This window comes from Halyomorpha halys, unplaced genomic scaffold (genome assembly GCF_000696795.3).
Source record: "Halyomorpha halys isolate HHAL.00 unplaced genomic scaffold, Hhal_1.1 Scaffold950.1, whole genome shotgun sequence".
Classification (NCBI taxonomy): domain Eukaryota; kingdom Metazoa; phylum Arthropoda; class Insecta; order Hemiptera; family Pentatomidae; genus Halyomorpha; species Halyomorpha halys.
The window spans coordinates 265,297-271,315 of NW_027112054.1; positions in this window are offsets into that span (position 1 = coordinate 265,297).

A 6,019-nucleotide genomic window follows, 5' to 3' on the forward strand; every position below is an offset into this window, starting at 1 on the left:
TATATATATATATACGCGGGCTATCCTATACCATATTCAGATGTTTTAACACCAACTCAGTATACAAATATAAACATCATAACATTGCGTAACATAACTACTGATTTTACGCAATAATGGGTCTGAATAGCAAAGGATTGGTTGGTTTCAATTCCAATAGTCACGGTAACACCATAGAAATGAGACTTTAATGAAATTAACGTTTGGATCTGTAGTTCCTTAAGCTTCATTCAACGCTGACAGTTACCGCAACCACTCTGATTGTTTGATTATAACCAAATACAGTATTTTTTTTACTATCAAGTATTGCGTGATAGTTGACAGTACCGAAATAGCCAACTGGCACACGTAGACTGTAAACAGTCAAACTTTATGCCTCATCACCTAACGTTATATAAGCGACGTATAACCTATGTTTTAAATTTCTTGTACAACTATAACAATTATTGGTTGTAATTATTCATACGTTTTTGTGATTTATACAAAACTAGAGAGCATAGGTTTAACTGTTACTGTAAAAAATAGTACTGTTAAAGTACAACAGGAAAAACATAGGAATTTTCACGGTATTCTCGGGAAAACAACTGTCGGTATGGATTTCCATAATTATTCTACTATTATTTTATTCTATAATTGTATAAAACGTCGTTAAAATCAAATTCTCCCTTGTCCCAGATATAAAATTAGAAAAATTATGTTCCTTATGATAACAATTATTTTTAACATATCACTGAATCCAGGCAATGGCCTTAATAGTGCTGAAATCTGACAAAATGAGTTCTTTTTCTTTGTTGTTTGATGTATTTCATAGATTGGACTGTAGATTGCGTTAATTTCTGACTACATAACTTTCTTTGGGACACTGTTGGAAGGCTCTATTAGAGAATCTCAGACTACGATACTACCTTCTGAATACGTCCAATTCAAAATAAAATCAAAACTTTTTTTGTAAGCCGTTATTAAAACAAAGCAGTGATATAAATTAGATCAATAGAAAAATATCTTAGTACAATAATTGATATTTGCGAAATAATGATTAACAATTTCACAGAAACTGAAACTCAACAGATCTCTTAATGCTTTAGAAAACTATATTATAGCTGAACCAACCTTCTTTTTTTTAAAGATTTGGGGTAAAAATATATAAATGATATAGCATAAAGAAGAAGAAAATATGTATTTTAAGGAAAAATAAATAAATATAAACGTATAACAATAAACTAACTGCTATCCAAAGAGGAAAAGCAAAAAGGGTGACGCCGAGAAGAGAAATAGAAGGCAGAAAGGTAGGATTTCAACAGAAATACCTTCTTGTCAGTGGATTTTCGGACAATAAGCTTTTCTCGCTTTCGACTCTACAGAAAGCTTTTTACTCTTGTCAGGTGCTTCCGAGAAGAAACTCGCAGGTTTCAATAACTCGGGTCTCTTATCCTTAGCTGATTTTTTTTCATTTATTGCAAGATATTATATAAATATCCTTATGATTTGACTTCAAATAATTATCCAGTCTCGCTCCAATCCGAATTTAAAAAAAAAAAAATTATTTTATAAATGAAGTAATACTTTTACCAACCACTCCAAAACGGTTAGTCACTTAATTTCCAAATTTGTAAAATAAATTGTATCTAATTTAAGTCTCAAAACATTCCTTTTCTCTAAAAGTCCAACCAATTCAGCCATTCTCAAGGACAATCTTAGATAGAAATTTACACTCACATTAATAATTTAAAAACTTTTTGCAGGCTATTCTGCTCAGGTCACCGATTTCAGTCAAAATCACCCGATCTTGTCACTATTCACATTAATATTAAAACTTTTTATTACAATAAATTTAACACTATTACACTTTGCTATCTCAACAATCTCAAGATTTATCAAGATTATGGGGGACTTGGATGGGGACCATCTTTTGGCGTGTGTTGGTCTGGAGGATATTGAGCGAGATGCGGACCAACTAAGAAGAAGAGTAAAATTGTATTGGGCTGCGAGAGGGAAAATGGCGTAATGGCCCACTTCCTGTGGCATAGGAAAAAAAATAAAATAAAAAAAGATTTATCCAGTTTACATCCATTGCTGTAAGGCTCTGTAATAGTGGAAACTTATCATAGTTGCCGTAAGAATTAACACATACTGTCATATTTAAACGGATGGGGAAAACGGACAATGTGAACTGTCGCACCTTATCCACCTTAAACTGTATTGATGATTAGGAGAAAAAACATTGATCTCATATTTAGTAGTTTATTTAAACATGTACTTAAAGTTGATTATCAGCAATGGAGATTGAGCAGTACCATAACCAAAGAACCCAGAGCACCACGATCCGCGGGTCCAATTAATTTCTATGAGCAATTGCATTACTAGACGAGCAAGGTGTCCCCAATTGTGGCAATTTTTGCTACCAATGAAACAGCCTGTTACAAGTTTATTTAGCTTGCAGTGTTCACAAGAGTAGTATGCGCTTTAGAAATGGTGGCACTGTTTATAAAGTGAGAAAACAATAGTCCCTATAGTAATTACTAATTACGGTCTAATGCAATTGGGATTACTATGGCTCAACAAATAATTGTAATTTCAGACCATTATTACAATTTCGGAGGTTTATCAAGTAGTCGAACTTACTAATCAAAATTTGTAATTTAAGTTTTAAATTACAGTAATTGTAATTGCAATTACGTTTTGCTCAACTCTGCACATTAGCGACTGTCCTCTTTATCCTGTGAGGCCTCCTTACTCCTGTAATCCATAAATTAAAACTAATCGAGAAGAAAATGGAAAGTACTATTGCTTCAAGAAAGATTAATAAACAAACAAATTATTTGATTCAGATTGGAAAAGAGGAAGTATTTATACCAAGAACAACGTAGAAGCGATGATAAAGCCACCACTAACTCCCTTGTCATAATGAGCACAACATTTCTCCATAAATATACACGAAAAGGTACTTGGACTTCTCTAAATGGGATTAAGACTCAAATGAACCACTTTCGTGTTTGAGTAGGTGCTTAAATTAAGTTTATACATCACTTCAGGACTTGCCAAGACCTTGATGTTTAAAGAACTTTTTTAATTATGATATTAGCTAATTGTACAATTCGTTTATTACAGCAAATGAATTCGGTAAGTAACCACCTCTCAGTTCGTAGCCAGTTTATCGAAGTTAGTGTTGTTAACAAAGTTTGTAAAGTCGTTCCTGAAGTTGTTACAATACAATAGTACTTTAAATTACAGTACTCAATCCATGGCTAGTTTATTACTTTTCAAAGTACGCTAATGGACATTCTAGACGCTTCGTACTAGAGGCAGATACATATAAGACGTGGGAAGGTTGCTTCTCGCTTTTTGTTTTAATTAAATCTTTAAAAGAATTAAGCATGCAACTTACCCTAGCTTTAGTCGACACAGATAACCCTGCTATTGCGACCTAAAATATAAAACAAGAAATTTAATAATATAAAATCGTGTCAAATATCATTTATTTTAAAATTAGTGAATGATAATAGGAGACGCGATTGGATAAAGGTGCAATGTATTAAATTTTCGATAATAATTTTTGTTTATGATCTCATCTTAGTCGTATAACATTTACCATTAATCACAAATTCATCAGATGATGAATATACCATGTCTTTAAAAATTACATAAAACAACTATGTGTAATTTCTTCAAAAATTAGAGTAGTAACATAACATTATCATCAATATATGTCCTTAACTAAATCATGGACGGGAATAACCCTGTAAGTAATTTTCTAATACAGTATAAGTCATATAAAACTTAAATCAACAATGTTATCATTGAGTCATAAATTATATAAATATTAAATAATTAAATAATAATTTAATGTACGTAACGAAATAAAAAAAATACATAAAATATTATTCCAGTCCGTAATTTAGTTACAATAAACCCTAGAATAGAAAAAAAAAACACATCAGTAAAATTCCTTTACCAGATTTGTAAATATTTGAAAATAAAAAATATGAGCTTGAAAAAACAAGAAAGAAAGAAAGGACCTAAGAGACACAAAATAAATCATATTATAGTTAAAAAATCTAAATAAAAATAACAAAAAAAAACTTTATAATTAACGTAATTTATTTTAATTTGAAAAGTTTCTTTAAAAAAATTATTATGAGCTGAGCATTTCTATTAAGAATTTCTCAATCAGGAGAACTGAGTATTTTTCAAAATGTTTTGATTTACCTTTGGTTCAACTAATATTCAGTTGTTCGGTAATTTTTTTTTTTATATATTTTCTAAATTACAAAATATGTTGACTGAAATTTATTGACATTTTCATTTTTTATAGATATTTTTTGTTTCTTAATCTCAACCTAAAAAATTTTTTGGGGGGAGCTAGGTAAATTTTAGTTAGTATTTTTTTTTCCTGTGCTCTATGATTTTTCTATTCTAAAGCAAAGGAAAATAAATATAACAGAGATAATTATACACTATTTTTCTATTTTATAACAGATATAAATAATATAACAGAGGTACATATACAAATAAAACCAGGCTAACTACAAGATTAAAAACATTAACGCAACATTGAACGCGTATAACTCTTAGGAAAACTCTTCAAATAAATTTTGCTTCATAAGTGTATTTCAGCGTGTGGAGTCCTCACAAAGTTTCTTTTTAAGAAGATATTTTAACAAATGAGCCGTGAGGAATGAAGTACTGTCCTCAGCTCGCTTTGTCAATTATGATAGAATTTATCAGTTTGACGCTAGGTTTGAAATAGCCAAATGGGGATTGAATACCGAATTGAAAAAAATAAATAAAAATTAGGCCTCTAATGTACCTTATATTTTGTTCATTTGAAAAAAATCCTCATAGTTAGTATTAATAAACAATGACTAAATAAAAAATATTACTGACTTATAAATAACAAGAGGAGAAAAAAAAGTATATCTGATTCAACGAGAAAAGCCGAGACCATCCGACCTTTTCCGATTGCAATACGGCTTCGTTATCTTTTGTTAAACTCCCTCCTCGAGTATCTATGTTTACAGCAACAGAAAAATAAAAATATTTTGTTCATAATTTTCGCCTTCTCGGTCTTCTTCTTTTTTTTTTTTTTGAAACTCACAAAAATAGCCATAACTTGGGGCTCAAAGTGGCCAAAATCTACTCAATACTTGGGGACGTATGGAGAGTGGTAATGAAAGCTGTGTGATGTGAGCACTGCACTAGATTTTTTTTAATCTCAGGATTCAATTTATCCCGTTAGTAAATTATTCGAAATATTCTAGAGATGTGTTTGAGAATCTACAAGCACAACTTCTGAGACATGAGAAGGAACTCATGCCTCGAAATAAGTAATTAGAAGAGTCTCTAACACAATCACCAATGCAACAATAGTTTTCAAGGTACCACGGGAGATATCCAAAACAAACGGAATAATAAGAAAACAAATAAGAACAGAACTGACACGGGAAACATTGGAATACATCACGAAATAGACTGCAGACGGATGATCTGACAAATATTAAACATCTATCCATATAGACACTTTATATACTTTCACAATATAAAGGTAAAGCTAGTAAGGGTTCTTCCATAAAGGATGTAGGAGGAAATATTGAATAGGGCCAACACAATGGCTAAGACCTTTTCTTAAATTTCTACCAGCCAGGAGCAGACACAACACACGATACATAATACATCTCATACTCTCCCCCTCCCCCTTCACTTATAGCGCTTCAGTTTCCATGGAAAATGCTCGTAGAGTTCAGAATGGAAATTGATTTCTCCTTCAAGAACTTATAAAAGGGGACGTTTTACGGATATTTGATTTCTCACCGCATTTGTGTTAGGATTGATATTTCCAAATAAAAGTAAAATAAAATTTTTATCGAAGGAAATCATAAAAGTAGATGCAAAAAGTCGAAAGTCATCATCCTAATGCCAAGTCAAATAAATATATAAATATAAAAAGTAACTGTTTTTAATATTCATAGAAATCTTTCTGATTTAAAGTAAATTTTAATATCTAAAGCTGTATTAGCTCCAT